At 42.5% G+C, this 20,029-nt stretch overlaps 1 pseudogene; it reads right to left on the bottom strand.

Moving 5' to 3' along the window:
- Positions 1-652: 652 nt before the first annotated feature.
- LOC110303448 (iron-sulfur cluster co-chaperone protein HscB pseudogene) lies at positions 653-5,400 on the bottom strand (annotated as a pseudogene).
- Between the last annotated feature and the right edge of the window lie 14,629 nt (positions 5,401-20,029).

The raw sequence follows: 20,029 nt of genomic DNA, 5'->3' as shown, positions 1-20,029 counted from the left end.
TAATGCTATTACTTGCTTTTGGGTGGTTTGTATGGAATAAAAAGAATAATGTTTTTGTTTCTTGAAAACTATATGAACTCCTAATCTGTGTTCATACATAAAGTCTTATTAGAACACAGACACACACATTCATTTACATCTGGCTGCGTTCCTAAGAAGGAGAAGATTGCATAATGGCAAAGCGTTGAGGATGTGACTCAGTTGGGTGAATGCCTGTTTAGGATGCATGGAGCCCTGGGTTTGCTCCCCAGTACCACCTAAAACTGGACACAGTACCAAATATATGTAACCTCAGCATTCTGGAAGTGGAGGCAGGGGGATCAGCAATTCAAGGTTATCCACAGTTACATAGTGAATTCTAGGTCAGCATAGGCTATATGAGACTCCATCTTAAAAAACAATTTATTAAAAGTGCCACAAAATAATCCTAAGACAGTCACATGTAGCCCTTTTCTGACCCCTGTACCAGCTGACAGCCGGGTACTTGTATACTATCTAGACTTAAGTTGTTTTTTTTTAAACTACTTCCTAATGAAAATAATTTCTATGTTGGAGCTATAGCTCAATTGGTAGAGTGCTTGCCTGGCAGGCAGAAGTCCTGTGTCAAATTTTCAGCACAATATAAACTTGAGGTAATGATGGATGCCTGTAATTTTTTTTTTTTTTAGAAATACAAAGTTTATTTCTAAAACTTTAAGTTAGCAACTAGAGAGGAGTCTTGCTTAGCTTGATCTTTTCTTCTGTGTTTGAAAAGTATCTCATCTTTGTCAGGAGTTCCTTGGTTTTTTCAAAGTCACCTTGTTCAAATGCGCTGTTTATATTGTCAGTAAATTCTTTTTGTTTAGCTCTGACAGTGGCTTCTATCTCTTCCATGGGCGGCCTCACTTTGCGCGTCTGCGAGTCTTTCATTGATTTCCATGATTTCCACAAGGAACTGACTGTCTGCTTTGTAATCTGTCCCTTCAGGAATTTCTGTCCCTTGGAGCTTTAGAAGATATAGTCCTCTGGTCAGGGGAGCCTGAAGAGTCTTATAGGCATCATTCACCAGGGTGGAATGCTTGTCCGAGAAGTGTTTTTCAGTCTGAGACTTTTGGCTGAAGAAATCTGGGTGGACAAGCCGCTGCAGTTGCTGGTACCTGTGCTGAAGTTTCGTGACGTCCACCCTGAAGGAGCGGTTGCTGGGTCGCAATACCCGAGGGAAAGGGATGCCTGTAATGTTAACCCTGGGGAGGTGGACACAGGAAGATCAGGAGTCCAAGGTCATCCCTTGGACTACATAAGGAGTTTAAAGCCATTCTGGGCCTGTGCGAATTTAGCACTAAAAATTTACATATATCACTGAGTGCTTTTGCATTAGGCCACAAAATCTGTGATAGATGTTTTTTACTAAGTTGCTCTACTTCATCACAAGTCTAGCACATCATCGTATTTTATGTGTATAATATGTGCTTCTCAGGTGACTTAGTGAGGGACTGACTGACTCTCGTGGATGTGGCAGAGTGTGACTTCAGACAGACGCCAAGGAAGAATGTATTTGCTCTTGCTTCATGTTTGAATAGAGCTCAATGATGCACTGAAAGCATGTCCGTGTCAGAGATGATGACACACTTTCTCACAAGGAACTTATGCAATAATAAAGGGAGGGACCACTCTGTGAAGCAGAGACCACATCTTAATGAGTAATGCACACAGGAGGAAAGCCTCATATAGCTAACGTGAAGCAGACTTATCCTCAAGTCACTCCCTAAAGACAAGTTGACTACTTAATGGCAAAAGTTACCCATTGAGACTTTACAGTTTCCTGTGATTAGCTGGCTCAGAACATCTCAGCTAAACTCTTCACTGGTCTTCTTGCTCCTTGGTTTAATCCTTTATGCTATGATATGGACAGTGATAAAGCGCGCGCTCTCTCTCTCTTCCTCTCCTTCTCTCCCTTGCTTTCCCTCTCTCCCTTCCTCTCTTCCTCCCTCTCCCTCTCTTCCTCTCTCCTTTCCTCCCTCTCCACCTTCCCCAACTTCTCCCTCTCCTTTCCCCTCCCCTCCCCTCCTCACTTTGTGTCTGTGTGTGTGTGCGCGCGCGCGCGCGCGCGCGCGCGTGTGCGTTATGTAGAAGTTAGAAGAAGTTGTCAAGGTGTCCTACTCTGTCACTGTATGCCTTATTCTGAACCTGGAACCAGGCTGGCAGCCAGGGACGTACACTGATCCCTCAATCTCATAGCACTGGGGTTACAGTGGTGTGCATGGCCATATATGATTTTTTTTTTTTTATGTGGGTCCTGGGGATTTGAGTTCTGGTCTTTCTGCTTGAGCAACAAGCATTCGTTCCTATTGTGTTGTGGTCCCTGCCCAGCCACATCTGCTCTTGTAGCATGAAGACAGTCAGATCATATGTAAATGGATGGGTGTGGCTGTGCTTCCATGACTCTTATTTATTTACAACACAAACGGTCAACCTGTAGGCTCTAGCTTTCTGACTTTTGTATGTGTTAGCATTCTGGCTAAACACCTCACAGTTACCTGGCAAAAGCCAGGTAGGCCTGACCCACTATAAAAGAGGCTGCTTGGTCCCTCCTCTCTTTCTCTCTTTTTCTCTTTCTCTTGCCTCTTGCTCTTTTGTCCCCCCTCTCTCTCCTCATTTCTTTCCCCCTTCTTTCCACGTGTTCATGGTTGGCCTCTACTTCTCTACTCTCTCCCTCTCTCCTTCTCTCTGCCTTTCTCTGCCTCTACTACCCTCTTAACTCTCCTCCCCATGTCCTAAAAATAAACTCTATTCTATACTATACCGTTGTGTGGCTGGTCCCTCAGGCTGGGGAGGGATGCCTTGGCATGGGCCCACTGAGACATCCCCTTTCCCCATACCTCACTATGCCCTATAGAACATATCTTATACCTCTTTATCTTTTTATAAACACATCAGTATGCTACTAATAAGTTAAAACCACCAGGAACTTCTTACTTCCTACAAAAGAATAAACCTCACACAATGCCCCTGTCTTAGTGTTGGCTAATTCTCTAGGTTTCTGTCTTTGAAATACCCTATAGGGACTTCCATATCTTTCCATTCCATAGGATTTCATATTGTCCCATTGCACTGGTGACATCATGGTGATTACCACAAGTGATAGGAATGTATAAATGCTCTTTGTGTTTCTGAGAATATGTCATAGAGGATAGAATATAATATTCCAGTAACCTTCAGGGCCTGCCAACGCGATAAACGCCTAGGACACCTATGAGTTAAGCCATTCCAGATGTGAGGTGAGGGAAAAATGTCACTTCTGCCACTTGTAGCCCTTACAGTTGAGGAACAAACCCAAACTGGACTGTGTATACACTCAGAAATTTATCTATATTTTCAGTAAGTCCGGGAATAATCTGATTTCTGATAATGAGTAGTACATCATTTATGAACACTCAACTCCACTTCTCATCATATCTCTCCAATACTCTTCCCTTCATGTCAGGGGCCGACACACAAGAGGCTTATTTTCCATAGTCTCTTACCCTCAGGGTTCTAAATATAGTTTACATTCTGTCCCTGAAGTGTCACGTGCTTGAATGTGAAGTCAGAGGAGAAGCAAAACTGTTCCTCTTTCTCTACCCAGAGTGGTAGATTTGTGAACGTGAGAGGGGAACTTGTTCCTGAAACTCTAGCATGTAGGAGGCTGACTAAGGAAACTCAGGCGCTTATGGCCATGCTGAGCTATGCAGCAAGACCCCATCATAAAAGAAGCACACTGAGGAGACTGCTCAACAGGTAAAGTGCTTTGTGTGTAAGTATGAGGACCAGTGTTCAGATTCCCAGGACCCCTATAAATGCTGGGCAGATACGGTGACCCACCTGTAATCCCAGCACTAGAGAAATGGAGACAGAAACCCCAGAGCAAACTAACTGGCTAGATTAGCCATAATGCCAAGCATTGAGTTTAAGTGAAAGACCCTGTCAAAGAATGTGTGGTGGAGAGCAATAGAGGAAGACAGTTAAGACCAACAGCTAGGCTCCATATGCCTGTGCATATGTGTGCATGTGAACCTGCATGCACACCAGAGTGCACCGTAAATACATACTCTGAAAGAAAAGAAGAAAAACTGCAAGAAGCAAGAGGAGGGGGGAGAATGAGGAAAGAAGGAAAGAGATGGGAGGGAAAGAAGCAAAAGACAAAGGGAGAAAGGAAGGAAAGAAGGATTCAAGGAAGGATGGAAGCAAACAGGGAAGGAAGAAAAGAAGAAATGACTGGCCCTGGGGCTTTGAGGCCTGTTATTGATTTTAGTCTGTTGCATAATGTTAGCATTCTGTCTAAACTCTACCCCTCAGTTACCTGGCAACAGCCAGGTATGCTCCTCCCCACCGTTACCTGGCAACAGCCAGGTATTCCTGACCACTATAAAAGGGGCTGCTTGCCTCCTCCTCTCTCTCTTGATCTCTTGCTTCTCTCTTGCTCTCTTGGGCTCTTTCCTTCCCCCCTCCTTTCCCCATTCCCTTCCTCCTCTCTCCATGTGTTCATAGCCAGCCTCTACTTCTCTACTTTCTCCCTCTCTCCCTCTCTCTGTCTTTCTCTGCCTCTACTACCCTCTTAACTCCCCTCCCCATGCCCTGAATAAACTCTATTCTATATTATACTGTTGTGTGGCTGGTCCCTCAGGGGGAAGGGATGCCTCGGCATGAGCCCACTGAGATATCCCCTTTCCCCATACCTCATCACACCCCCATAGAACATATCTCCTTTCTCTTTCTCTTTTTATAAACACATCACATATTCCTGATTTCTGCATGAAAACAAGTTGGTTCAAATTTTTTGGACTTCGGTAAACATGAAATCTGGATGCAGCTTCTATAACTTTACTCCTTAAGAACCTTCAAAATTTTTTAAGTATTATATTCTCTGTAAATTAAATGCCAGTCTGGGCTTGGTGACACATTTCTTTGATCCCAGCACCCAGGATATGGAAGTGGAAAAATTGAAGCTGGCAGGAGCCACATAAGCTTCAATCCAGACTCAGCCAAATAGCCAGAGTCTGCCTCAAGAAACGTTAAAAACCAAACACTTTTATCTTTAGGTGGTCAAACAGATCCCTGTTTCCTTGGCTGAGAGTAAACTATGTGTGGGAACAGGACCTACTTCATGATTTCATTTCCTAGAGTACCTAAAGGCATTTGTGGGTAGAATACAACAGAAGAAGTGAGTCGACACTCTGTATAACATAGTGTAATCATCTTATTTGGCATGACAATCTTCTTGTTTTCTATTTTATTATTCTTGATTTTTTTCTTTCTCTTTTAAAATTACATTTATCATATAACATTTTGGTACACATGGCATCCCCTATAACAATCCAGATCATTATGTGTCTGTCTGAACCTCAAGCCAACAAGCCTTCCTAAAGGATTAGCTCACCGCATTATCAGTCCTGGCCATCTGGCTGTCTGTTATGAAGATATAAACAAGATTTTAGTTGTAGCAAACAATCCTGTGGTTTTAATATTAGACACAATTTGATGCTATATTCTGGTGCTATTTGTAAGTCATCTCTGACTATGTAACCCCGAGAGAACAGATAAAAATAAAATGCTTGTAAAATAATCACAAAGTGATGTTTTATATATTCCTATTTTTGAAATGATAAGCTTATTGAGATATAATTCCCATGCCATGAACTCACCTATGCAACTCATATAGACTTTTACTATTTTTCATACATCTATGCGATTGTGTAGCTATTGCAAAAATCTAACTACAGGACATATTTGTCCTTCCAAAAGCAACCCACAGTGATACAGTCACACCCTTCTCCCAGGCCTAGGGAACTGCATATTGATTTTTTGTTTTGGGGGAATTTGCTTAGGCACATCTCTCCAACTTTTTTTTTTTTAATCAAAACCATTCTGGTGCTAGAGAAATGGTGCCTGTGCCTTTGATTTGTACTTCTCTAAGAGAGTGGGTTTGAACATCTTTTTACGTGCTAACTGTCCATTTGTCTATCTTGTTCAGTAAACTATCTCTTCCAATTCTTTATTGTTGTTGTTTTAATTAAATTGATTTTTTCTAACTGAATTATGAACATTTATATTAGAGGCTGAGGAGATGCTTGGCATATAAAAGTACTTATCACAGAAACCCGATAACCTGAATTCAACCCCAGGACCCATGTAAAGAGTCAGATTTGGTGGTATACATTTGTATTCCCAGGATTCCTACGATGAGATGGGAGGTGGAGACAGAGGGCCATCTGGAAGCAAAGGCCCTGAGTCAAAAGCAAGCAGGAAAGAGTCATCGAACTCCCAAAAAGTTGTCCTCTGATCTGGACTCATGTGCCAGCACACAATATGCAAATGATTTATAAAGTTTTACTCTGTCTGGTTTGGTGGTGCATGCCTTTCCAGCGTTTGATAGGCTGAACCAGGAGGAGTGAGCCAAGGTCAAGGCCTGCTGGGGCTATACTGCAAGACTCTGTCTCAAAACAAAACAAAGACAAAAAAACCAAAGAAATAAATATGTGGCAAGTACAGCCCTTATCAGATACTTGATTTGAAAGTATTTTTCCCACTCCCGCTGTATAGGTTTGTCTTTCCATTTCTTTTGCTCGTTCTACATCCTTAGTGATTGAATCTATTGCTCAAGGATGTGGAGCCATCACCTCACTGATGAGTTACTTCAGGGGCTCTCCACCTTCCTAAGGCCCCGACCCTTTAACACAGTTCCTCAGGTTGTGCCCACCCCAACCATAAAATTATCTTGTTGCTACTTCATAACTGTAGTTTCGCTACTGTTATGAATTATACTGTCTATATCTGTGTTTTCTGGTGGTCTTAGGTGAACCTAAGGTGATAGGGCCATTTGATCTCCCAAGGGGTCTCAACCCACAGGCTGAGAACCATTGAACCATTGACTTAGGCCCTCATTTTCTTGATAGTATCTTTGGAAGCGTGCTTACACAGACATACACACACACACACACACACACACACTAATTTTGATGAAGTCCAATTTATCAGTGGTTCTTTTGACGTTGTTATATTTAAATCATTGCTGAGACAAGTACAAAGTTTTTTGTTGTTGTTTTTGTGTATGTGTGTGTGTGTGTGTTTGGGGAGACAGAATCTTCCTGTGTGGACCAGCCTGGTTGCTAAGTCCCTGGCTTCTCCTCAGCATCCTGAGAGCTGGGATTACAGGTGTGAGCTACCACACCCAGCTCTCCAAGTAACAACACTGACTCTCTTTCCCCCATGTCTGTGAATGTATAGATTTTGGTGCAAAATGATATATATACACAATGATATTCATACGACCACTGTTTTTAAGTAGCGAAAGACTGCAAACAAAAACACCCATAATTAAATCATGGACCCCAGTTAATTAGACTTAGAACATCTAACATCTGCTGCTAGGTAAAATGTATGCGTGCAACGTGCTAACAGTGTGATAAGATATATTGGGATCATATCAAGGACTGACTCTTATGCTCAGGTTCTAAAAGTTTTATAGACACTGTTGGTTTAATTATTAACAATTGTACATTTATTCAATTGAATTTTTAGCAATACTCATTGTTAATAGCCAGTTCACAAAATCCTTGAACCTTTAACAAATGGTCTGGTACAGCAGCACAGCAGCTGATGCTGAGGGGATACTGTGGTGGCATATCGCACAGGGTGAGCCTGGAAGAGCCCTGGGTGGAAAATGAGAATGCGCTGGGAGGGAGGAGAAAGGGGCGAGCGCCCCGTGAAGGCACAATTACTTGGAGACTCTAACCCTTCTTTGGAAACCAGTCTTCCTTAAATTGAAAGCTGATCTTTCTTCAAGCAGCAATAAAAGTAATCCAGGGCTAATTCTCCTAGGAGGAGTCCCAGGTGTGGCTCCAGAAACAGCGGCTGTTAAACCGCACCAGGTGTGGGATTCCTTTGGCCTGAGTCAGAAGACAACAGGCGATGGGAATGTCCATAATAGAATGGCTTTGTTCTAAGAAATTTCCCCAGGAGATTATGTTTGTAATCCTAGTACTTGGGGACTGGAGGCAGGAAAGTCAGAAGTACATGGTTATGGTGACTTCAAGGCTCTTCCACAATTCACTGTCTCAAGACAAAAACAATAGAGAAGATAAAAGAAGGCTAAACTGTCAAAAAAAAAAAAAAAAAAAAAGTAGCCACTCACGGTCAGGAAATTGCTAAGACATCAACTTTAAGATGTTTTAGTTTGGCCAGCCTGGTCTACAGAGCAAGTTCCAGGACAGACAAGGCTACACAGAGACACCCTGTCTCTAAATATCAACAAAAGATGAAGGATGTTTTAAAATTTATCTTGACATTTCTAGAATTGTCACTTGACTTTGAAAAGCTTTAACATAGATTTGACGAGGTCTTAGTGAGAAAATGCACAGTAAATGGACTGTTTGTTAGGGAAAACAAAACCAACCAAATCAACAGGCCAGCCATGGCTACACAGTGAAACTCTCTTTCAAAACTATAAATGAAATTAACTGCTCAACAGACAGTTAGGTATCCTCAAGGCCCTAAACACGCAGTGACATGGAACTTTAGTTATTCCAAGATAGGTGAAAATATAACGCAGGGATTTCAAGGTGGGGAACTGTCTCCTCGGTTAAACAGACAAAGACAACATAAGAAATGAACGTAAAGGAAGGACGGGAGGTTTTTCAAATAAAGGAGACGTTGCAGGTGAACAGCAGCCCAGTCGCTGGAGCAATAGTTGCTGGATGTCCTCAAGGGCACTTAAAGAAGAGAAAAGTGCCGAGTTTATGTAGCATCCTGAAGGTTTTGAACAAGAGTGTGTAGAGATGAACTGTGAAGTTTCCAACTCTGAGCTGAAGAATTGCTAACTTCACAGGAAACTAGTTGTGTGGGAAGCCCGCCGCATCTTTTCAGAGCATCTGACTGTAGATGCATGAGCTATCAGATTCACTACGCTGCTGCCTGGAGTCAGTAGGGACGGCTTACCACACCCTCTAAACAGGAGAAACTTTGTGAAGCACTCAGTAAACATTTGACTGACAGAAAGAAAAAATGAGCATTGTTGGTGATTTAAGAAGTCTGACTGAGGCAGAGATAGTAAAGCCCGTTTTCAGGTTCAAGAGTTCAAGGCCACACTCTGGCTCAAGCAGGTGTGTGTGTGTGTGTGTGTGTGTGTGTAAGAGAGAGAGAGAGAGAAAGAGAGAGAAAGAGAAAGAGAGAGAGAGACTGTAAAGAACTAGGACATTGATAAACCTAGGGCAGAAAAGGTTTTGGGAAACTAGCATCCCCTTCCTCTTTCTCCTTCCCTTTCCCTTCCTATTTTCCCCTTTTCCTTTCCCTCTACTCCCTCCCACTTGTTACTTGTTTTCCTTCCTCCCTTCCTTTCCTTCCTCCCTCCCTCCTTCCCTCCCTCCCTCTTTCTTTTTGTCTTTCTGTTGCATCAGAATGGGACAAAATCTTGCCCTGTAGTTCAGACTAACCTGAAGCCTTGAGCTTGCAGCAATCATCCTGCCTCAACCTTCCAAATGTTGGGGTTACAGGAATGAGCTCAATACAACTGATGTAAAAGATAATATGTATTATTTATATATACAAATGATGTCCATAAAATCTGCTACGTCTGATAAAGATTAAGAAAGATCAGAGTACCTTAGGGGAATATGTTTGCTGAAGGGACTGTTTCAGTTTGTTTACAATGATTTTGATGCTTTTACCTGACTGTATCACGAGACAATGAAATAAAGTTACTCTTTGATTTGAAACCCTATCATAAATTGTAAAATACACGAGGGTGAGTTTTCTACTCTTAAACTTCTCCCGATTCCCCATTTCCTATACCTTCCAATTCTTACAGTATTCAAAGAAAATCTCATAGGATAATTGTCAATTATGCTCTATGTAATGTATAACTATGCCAATTTCACAGAATGCAAATAAAATTCAGCTCTCCAGTCTTATAGGACCTCTACAGCAGCTATGGGTCACACAAATAAAGAACAAGGAATACATCACACCAAATACACAGTTCGATGGCCAGCTGTAGAGAGAGGCAAAATGTGCCCACAGATGCTAACCGTTTGCTAAACAGTCCTGTAACCCACTCTCGAATGAGGAACTATCACAGCTGTTGAAAATGGGCAGCGGGAGGTTTAAACACAACTGCACCACTTTCTGGTGAGGAAAGCTACACAGTACACTGGTCAGGGGATCCAGAAATGGTAAGCTGACTCAGCTTTTAATACTGTCCTTTGAATTGTCTAAAATGTCCTAGCAAATAATAAGAAAAAAAAATCATAAAAGAATGATTTGTTAGCAAATAAGTTGGTTGTGTTTATAACACTAAAAATAGCCAGAAAAGACAGCATGTGGGCTAAGCGATCCTGTAAGATGCAAATGAGGAGATAATTCCCAGCACTAAGCAAGAGCAAGAAACTTAATCAGAACTGCTGAGCCTTGTCTGATGACCTGGCATTTGTTCAAAACTTGGTCAAGAAAAGGAACTGTTAAAAATAAAGATTGCCAATCAGGTCTCATCCTGGAGGCCTCTCATCCTTAGTTAGTTGGGAGGCTGGAGTGGGCTGATAGTGGGAGCTGCTAGCCAGCCTAGGGTATTAGAGTGAGTTCAAGGCAGCTTAGTGAGACCCTGTCACAGAATGGAAAGTAAAAAGAGGGATATAGCCCAGTGGTAGGACATTAGACCAGCAGGTGCAAAGTCCTGGGCTCAATTTCCAGGGCCACAGAAATAAATGGATGAATGCATGCATGGATATAAAAGTAAATATACAAACAGGATACATGACTGAATTAAAATAGAGGTTTCCTTAAAAAAATAACAACATGTCCTCATCTTCAGAGTAGCAAAAGGCACGCACATGTGTCTCATACCTAAATGCTCCTTTTCCCTGGAAGAAAACCCCACCTTGTCAGGCCAAAGACAATATCCTTGATGCAAATCTTACAGTGGCTTTCTTTCCTCTACCTAGAAGTAGGAATGTACTATGAAAAAAACGGTAGTTATCCAGGCCATCAAAGAAGTATCTATAGAAGATAATCAGATTGTCATTTTGTCCCCTAAACCCACATCCTCAAGGGTGAAGCCATGGGACTCCTGGGCACATGCATGGCTGTGGTGGCCACGAGCACACTTAGTACTTCCAAACTGGAAGAATCCTCCTTTAGCGTCTTCTTTCTTTATCCTCAGATTAATTCATTTAGAACTGACATCTCAGGGTTGGAGATGTCGTTCGGCTGATAAAGTGATTGCCTAGCATGCTCAAGGCCTTTGGTTCAGTCCCTACTGTCATCGGACCTAGCTGTGGCAGAACCCACTTGTAATCCTAGCACTTAGGAAACAGAAGCAGGACAATCAGAAGTTCAAGGTCATGCTTGACTGTTAGGGAGTTCAAAGCCAGTCTGGGCTACTGGAGACCCTGTTACAAACAAACAAACAAACAAACAAACAAAACATTGAAATGACATCCCTAGCAAAAAAACAAAACAAAACAGAAAACCCAAAACAAGAACAACAACCCCTTAGTAAGGCCTGGTGGCATAGGCATGGATACTCAGAGGACCACTCTGGGAGGATCACTTGGGGGTTTCTATGGAAATTCTAAGCCTGTCTAGTATCCAGGCAACAACACAAACAAAAAAATTACCCAAAGAGGGGGGATAGGGATATAGATCAGTGCTGGAACAGCATGCACAAAGCCCAATTTTAAATTCATGGGGCTGCAAAACAAACAAAAAAACAAAAATCAAATAGATAATTACTCTTAGTTGTGCTGCTATTCAAACGCTGTCCAAGAGCATCGTTCCGCACTCGCTCTCCTATGTGAGCATTTTCATCTGCACTGACTTTGTCTCCCCGCTCTCCCTTGACATTCAGTTCTCCTTAATCTCTTCAGTGCTTCTGATCCTTGGATACAAAATAGAGCCAGGCTCAGTGTCCTTGCCCTTTAAAGTCTAGCTCAGCTTGCTGCAGTCCTGCTGGTGTGTGGAGTCTATTCCCTTACTGAGATTTCTGTGAATTCTTAGGGGTTTATAGTTACAGTCTCTAGACACACCCACATCTGAGTGCTCTCTGCATCTCAGTTCAGTGTGATTGCTAGGATTCACGAATTAGATTGTTGGTTCCACTAAAGCCACCTGAGAGATCAGGGGAAGGGTCCCAACTCCCCAGCACATTTTCCACGTCTTGCACTTTGAATGTACCCTGCTTTCAAATCTCCTTTTCTTTGTTCTGGGGTGCTCTGAGACTAGCCAGTTTGCTCACTTTAATGTGCTTGTAGTAGTCAACTTATTTTCTCTTTCTCCACATTATCAATTACTGAATTATTTTGCACACTTTTAAATCTATTTTCCCCCCCACCCCAGTTCAACACTTGGGTTTAGGTTTCTGCCTCCAACACTGAGATTATTATAGTATTACTGTGAACTTGGTTTTGGGTTTTCAATTTTTGAACCCTATAAAAAGTCCTGCATGGTCCTGAAAGAGGTATCTTTCATTGTGCTTCTTCTTCTTCTTTTTTTTTTTTTTTTTTTCGAGACTGGGTTTCTCTGTATAGCCCTGGCTGTCCTGGAATTCACTTTGTAGACCAGGCTGGCCTTGAACTCAGAAACCCGCCTGCCTCTGCCTCCGGAGTGCTGGGACTAAAGGTGTGCACCACCACGCCCAGCTCACTGTGTTTGTTCTTTAAAGGAAGAGTTCTTGAGTAACCCAGTACTCACGCAGCACAATCCTAGTTGCTTAGCCTGGCTTTGCAAACATTTTGTAGTATGGTCCCAAGCTCAGTTTCCAGGCTAATCCCTACCCTTCTGTCATCTGAACCAGCCAACCATGTAAGTACATCTCTTGCATAGTCTTGGCTTCATAACCCTGGACTGTGATATGCCTGATATTATTCCAGTTGGATTAATTAATTGTCAAGTCTAATCTCATATATTAAGGCCTCTTGCACATCCTTCCTGGCAGTCTCTGCTTGAAGGGGTCGTCTCCCATTTGCTGATGAGATGTAGCTTGGTGGGTGGAGGTCCATCTAAAAATCCTTTCCCCTTTGACCCTCTGTCTTAGTTCCTTTTCTAGTTGCTATTGACAAAATACCTGGTCAGATAACCTAAGGGAAGGGTTGACTGTGACTCACAGTTTGAGGGCAGAGACAGCATGGCAACTGGTCATGTCACATTCTCTGTCAGGAAACAGGAAGAGATGAATAGTTAGCTAGATGTGATGGTTTACATAAGCTCATCCCAGGAAGTGGCACTATTAGAAGGTGTGGCCTTGTTGGAGGGAGAGCATCACTATGGAAGTGGGCTTGGAGATCTTCCTCCTAGCTGCCTGAGGATGCCCAGCTTCCTTTGGATGAAGATGAAGAACTCTCAGCTCCTCCTGCACCATGCCTGCCTGGATGCTGCTATGCTTCAACCTTGATGACAATGGACTGAACCTCTGAACCTGTAAGCCAGCCCCATTTAAATTTTGTCTTTTATAAGACTTGCCTTGTTTATGGTGTCTGTTCACAGCTGCCTACAGTTAGGGTGAGTCTCCCCCACTGCAATGAACCTAATTTAGACAACCATTCATAGGCATGCCCTTGAATGCCAAGAACATTGTCTCTTCATTCAATCCTGTCAACAATTAACACTAACCATCACACCAATTTCTTTTCTCCTGGTATGCATTAGGGTGATAATGTTGAGGGGTTTCTTGGAGCACAGGGCTTTTAGCAGTAAAGTGGAGTGGTCCAAAGCACACCAGGATAGTTGGTCATTCTACTTGTAATATATGTGGCAAAGATCCTTGTGGCAGAAAAGTAGATTTTTCTCATGGCAATCTATCTTGAAAATTCACAAAGCAAAAATGACCACACCACCTTCGGGGTGGGGCTGGGTAGGGATGAAAACCCCCAGACCTGATGGCAGACCTGGGATGAGGCCATCAAATAAGCAAACAAATTGTCCTTCTCTGGAGGTCTCACTTGAGATTTTTTTTTCCCCCTTTAAAAAATGAGTTGAAATAATTGAGGAAGGAAAAAGAAAAAGAAATCCTCCAGTCACAGAGTCTTCGTAAGAACGGAAGTGGGAGGAGAAAGTCCAGCTCTCAATACCAAGAGGAAAGTCTAGGCAGATACTAACCTTTTCCTTGAGCTGTTACCTTGGGAACAGGCAGAATCGCAGCTACTCATCACCAGGAAAGTGGAATGAAACCCAGAAGTTAGGACTGAATTTCCAGGTGCTTTTCTGATGCCAAATTGAAATCCAAGATGAGGTATAGAGGTTTGATAAAGCAGCAGCCAACGAAACCGTGGGAGAACCATACTGGAGGTCTGAGATGCGCAATTCAGTCTACTGCTTTGGAGCTAACATCACTGCTAACGGAAGAAAAGAGCAGGGTGGACGGACTAAGCTGTGCAGCACATACGTAAGTAGTAAATAAAACTTGGGAATGTTAAATGTACAGACACCTTAAAAGGGATGGAAGGACCCAGTGAAATTTAATCATCACCAGGTAATCAGGTAATATATATATATATATATATATATATATATAGAGAGAGAGAGAGAGAGAGGACCCGTGGCTACAGAGAAAAATCAACTTAAAGGAGGAACTGTTTATTTTGGGTCCTGATTTTGCAGGTTCCTGGTGATGGTCAGCTGGCTCGGTTGCTTTGGGGCTTGTAGTGGGGAAGAAGATACAGCATCATGCCCAGGAGATGCATGTGGCAGAGGAAGGCAAGCCAGGAGACACACAGACACACACAGACACAACAGAGACACAGACACACACACAGACACAAACACACACACACACACACACAGACATAGACACACACACACACACACACACACACACACAGACAGACAGACAGACAGACATGGGGGGGCGGGGGTGGAGGGAGAATGAATGAAAGAAAGAATGAATGAAGTTTGGGACCCAATAACCCCTTCAAGGGTATGCCCTAGTGATCTGACTCCTGTCCATTAGACCCCCACCTCCCAAAGGTTTGATCACTTCCCCACAGTGCCTACCACCTTGAGATAGATTCTTCACTCCTTAGACTTTGGGGATGTTTGAGACCCAAACCATGACACAAGAGACTTGCCCTGGTGTTTTCCCAGTAGAGCACTTTTTCATATGGGTCCCTGGAGACAAATCTCAGTTCTGGGATTGGGGTTGTTAACCAGTAGCAGAGGGCTTACCTAATGTGTGGGAGCCCTTAGTCTAGGATTCAGCAGCCCCCCAAACAAACAACAAATAAATGAACAAGCAACAAACAAATACCTCTGGGGCTTTGGCCCTCACATCTACACCTCGGCAGGGAAGCCGATAGAGTGCTATGAATTCAGGAAGCATAAACAAGCAAGTTTCCTAGGACTCACCCTGTTAGCCCAGCCGCAACACACAATAAGAGTTTTCTGGACCCTCCTCACTTCTTCCCCACTGCTCCTCATGACTATTTTAAAGTGATTTAATGAGTTGTGAGATGTGGGCATTTTAATATAGTGTAAGAGTCTTTATAGTTGATACGGTGACTCCTGCCTATACCTCAGCGTTTAGAGAGCTGAGTAAGACACTGGTCAGTCAAACACAGGCCTGTGAAATGGCTTAACAAATGAAGCTGTTTGCAGTCAGGCTTGACAGCTTTTGTTCTAGTCCTTGGACCCACAGAGTAAAAGGGGAGAATGGACTAGTGTGTATTGGGTGCACTCCTAAGTATAAATAAATGTAATAAAAATTAAAATAAGCAAACAAATACTTGCAAATGGAAAAGACCTGATGACTTAAAGTCATCAGGACAAAGTTATAAAACAACAACAACAACAAAAAACCAAACCACAAGTGAGATTAATATGTAAAATAAACAGATTTTCGAGTTCTCATTGAAACTATTATTTATAATTAAAATACAAAAACAGGTTACAGCAAATGTTTTCAATATAGACAAACTTTTGAGCTGGAGATGTAGCTCAGTTGGTAGAGGGACCAAGAGAGACTTGAAGCCCCAGGTTCAATCCCAAGCACCGCGGAAATGAGGTGTCTCGTTGTTCACCTGTAACCATAGCTCTTAGGAAGTAAAGGCAGGAGGATCAGGGGGAGGATCAGCAGGAAGATCAAAGTTCAAGGCCATCCTTGATTAAACAGTGAGTTAGAGGTCAGCATGGACTATTAGTCCCTGTCTCTAGCAAACAAGCAGGCACGTAAACAAACAAAAAAAAACCCCCAAACAAACCACAATTTAAAATAATTAATAAATAGATTTTGTAAGGTAGAAGCAAAAGACAAGTTAAAGAAAATAAGCAAGTGTTTTCTATATAAAGACATGCAAATGACTATCAAATGCATATGGCTCTCAAGGAGTGAAAAATTGTCCCTTTTGCTTTCTGAAAATTCTCCAACTTGAAGAGATAGACAATCTACAAATTATAGGAGCAAAAATAGTCACAGATATTGACATGTAAATCTTCCTGGGAGTTATACAAAGTATAAAGCTCAAAAAAGGGTCAAAGCTGGGCATGGTGGGCACAGCTGTAATCTCAGCAGTTATGAAGTCAGTAGTTCAAGGTCATCCCTGTCTGTCTGCTTCTTAGTGAGTGTGAGGCCAGCCTGGGATACATGAGTGCTAATCTAAAAAAAGAGAAAAGAAACCAAAAATCAAATCAAACCAAAACAAACATCGACCAGATAATTAAAAACACTCTTCAAAGGAGAGAGAGAGAGAACCAGGCGGTGCAGGCAGGATGCAGGCAGACGCCAAGAGGCAGACAGTGACTTTGAGGCGAAATGAAGATGGGCTTGGAGAAAGCTTCGTGTTGTGACAAACGCTTGGTTGCTCCCTCTGTGATTCCCACTCGGGATTCCTTGCTTAATAAAATCTCAGTTGGAGGTCTAAAGACAATCTGGCTCCTCTTGGATGGATCTGGCCTTTAGATAAGTGGGCTTCCGTGGATGCCCGGCCTAACACTTGCTGCTACCCGGAGCCTCACAGCTGAAGTTCAAAGTAGAACATTGTCTGAGACCTAACAAAACAGCATTCAGATTCATTAAAAATGAAATAAATAAGAGCTAACATAACTGTCTGCACTTTGTAGATGGACAATGAAGGAAGAACTTCAAAGTAGTAGAATTTAATAAACTTCCAAAAACTGCTTTTAAGTCTATATTTTGGGAGGGGCAGGGTCTTGCCCCGGAGCTCAGGGCTCTCTTTAAACTTTCTATGTGGTCTACCCTGGTGTTGAACTTGCGGCAGTCATCCTATCTTAGCCTCTGTTTTAGGATTTACTGGTGTGAACAGACACCATGACCAAGGCAACTGTTATTTACATTTAACTGGGGCTGGATTACAGGTTCAGAGGTTCAGCCCATTATCATCAAGACTGGAGCATGGCAGCATCCAGGCAGGCATGGTACAGGAGGAGGTGGGAGTTCCTCATGTTCATCTGAAGGTTGCTTGGAGAAGACTGGCTTCCAGACAGCTAGGGCTAACCCTTACCCACAGTAACACACCTCCTCCAACAAGGCCATACCTCCTAAGAGTGCCGCTCCCTGGGCCAACCATATACAAACCATCACAGCCTCCCAGTGCTGGACTTACTTACAAGTGTGGGCGACTGCATCAAGGGAGCATATACATCTGTTGGAACATTATGGTGGATGATTGGTAATATGGTTCAAAAACTATAAATAGTCATGGTCTTTTATCTACCAATCTCCTTCTTGGGGATTTATTTTAAGCAGGGAGTCTGTGCTAGGGTGAATTGATAAATCCTGATGGGACATATTAGCCAAATAATGAATTTTGAATTTTGGACCTTGGTGTTTTGTCTCAGGAATGAGAAAGCAGCCAAATAAGGACTAGACCTTGGGGGTGAGCTTTTGGAATGTAATCTATCAGTTTATAGCAAGGGGGGGAGAGAGAGAGAGAGAGAGAGAGAGAGAGAGAGAGAGACTGAGACTAAAGGGCAAAACCTGTAAGCATTATGTTTGCCATCGTTGGGTCTACTGAGAGGCCTTCATCAATCTAATTGCATTCATAAATCTGAAACTGTGATTATAGAAGACTACTAAATAGCATGAGAAATTATTTCTAATATGTTGTACTATTAGAAATCAGGTTACAATGCTGGATATGATATGACTTTTATGAAATGTATGTAGTGATACATGTGTATATATATCTATATCAATAACTGGCTTGATATCTTTCTGAACACTTCTGATTTATATTATATATTGTGGTACTGAGGACTGAACACAGTCCACGCAAATGCAAGAGCTTCATTTCTAGACTGGAGATAATGTTTAATTTCATTTCATAAGTTCTTCTGCATTTAAAGATTTTTCTAGAAAACAACACAAGTTATTCACAAAACAGTAGTTAGAGCTGTTTGAAATAGTTTTAAAAATTCAAATTCTTCTTATTTATTTTTGTTTTTCAAGAGAGGGTTTTTCTGTATAGCCCTACTGTCCTGGAACTCTTGCTGTAGACTAGGCTGGCCTTGAACTCACAGAGATCTGCCTACCTTTGCTTCCTGGGTCCTGGGATTAAAAGTGTGAGCCACCACCTGCAGTCAAGAAATTAAAACTCTGATAGTTAATTTTATCAGACATTTCTCAGCTGTGCAGTTATTGAAAAACTATTATTAAGTAGGTACAAGACCTGGTGATGTAGCTTAGCTGTAGAACAGGTGATGAAGATAAGAAATCCTGGGTTAAATCCTTAGGGACAAACATGGAGAGGGGGAAGGAGGGGGAGGGGTGGTGCCTGATGGTAGGTGGTATCTTAAAATCATTCTGCTAAAAGACCAACAGGTTTTATGGTTCCCCTCCAACACAACGGAATGTCATCCTGTGTCACCCTTGGTTACCAAGAGTCCTAGCTTTTGTGTTGATATTTGACTATATCTTGTAAAACTGCATGACTTCACCTCCTTTGAAACCATTTGCAACAGTAGTTTATCCATAGGACAAGCAAGTTTCTAGACTAAGAATTAGAACAATTGTTCTTGGGGGATGTTCCCAGGGAAAGGACTATAACCACAGATAGAAGTGGAGCTCTTGTTTATACTGAAGGGAGTCTGGTAGATAAATGAGCCAATTAGCAACAAACTTCGAAGGTCAGAGGTGGCTTTTGCTACAGGAACCATGTAGGAATTTGAATGTGAAACCTTTTCATGCAGCTCTCTTGACATCATACCCTGACCATCCCATAGAGAGAAGAAAGGCTGGGTGTGTTCTGAGGAACCTTATTATCCTAATAAACTAACTTTCAGAGGTTCTAAATCATATAATTGATTCTGCCAATCTCCTAGCAGAACACAATGTGTCAGGAAGAATTGGTATCATCTGCCATATCCAATGAAGACTGGGAGAATCCACTGTGGCCCTGTGAACCAGCCAGGCAGTGGTCTGGCCGGAGGAGAAGGGTTCCTGGAGTCAGCTGGACCAGGGGCGTTCAGGAAGTCAACTGAGCCCTCGGAATGAGTGGTCGTGAGGATTAATCCATCAGCAGCACACAGCTGGGACGGCCAGGTATAACTGGAAAAACCCAAGAGACTTCTATTATTGATGTCAACGGCAGCTCATTTGAATTTTCAGGCCAGAGACACTAAAGCCATTATGATAGCCCACGGACTCATTTCTTTTCCTCTCTTCTTCCTGCCTCCCTTCCCCTTCCCTTTCTCCTTTTTGAAACTTATTTGGCTGTGCAGGTTTGTTTGCTTGATTGATAAACATGAGTAGTTAAAAAATAGATCTGAATCTTTTTATCCATCCATTCATTAAATACTCTCAGAGCAACCTCTGTGTACTTGGTAACACAAAGATGTGAAAACACAGGTTCTGTCTTGTGGGGGGACGAGTGGGGCAAATGGTAACAAGGTAGGAGATGGGCGAGCCGGCACAGGCCTACTGAAGCAGGAAGGCGAAGCACCTAAGGGGTGGGGGTTGGGTCCAGGCACTCTTCTCTCAGGAAGTCACACATATCCCAGCTCATCCTTACAGTTCTGGTCACCTGAGCTGCCACGTCTGCTCGCAAGATGTCTGATCTTGGCCAACTAGATTGAT

Source organism: Mus caroli, unplaced genomic scaffold, assembly GCF_978045245.1.
Source record: "Mus caroli unplaced genomic scaffold, Mus_caroli_1 scaffold_9, whole genome shotgun sequence".
NCBI classification, from domain to species: Eukaryota; Metazoa; Chordata; class Mammalia; order Rodentia; family Muridae; genus Mus; species Mus caroli.
The sequence above is the reverse complement of the archived record's forward strand: the minus strand, read 5'-3'. Positions and strand labels throughout refer to the sequence as shown.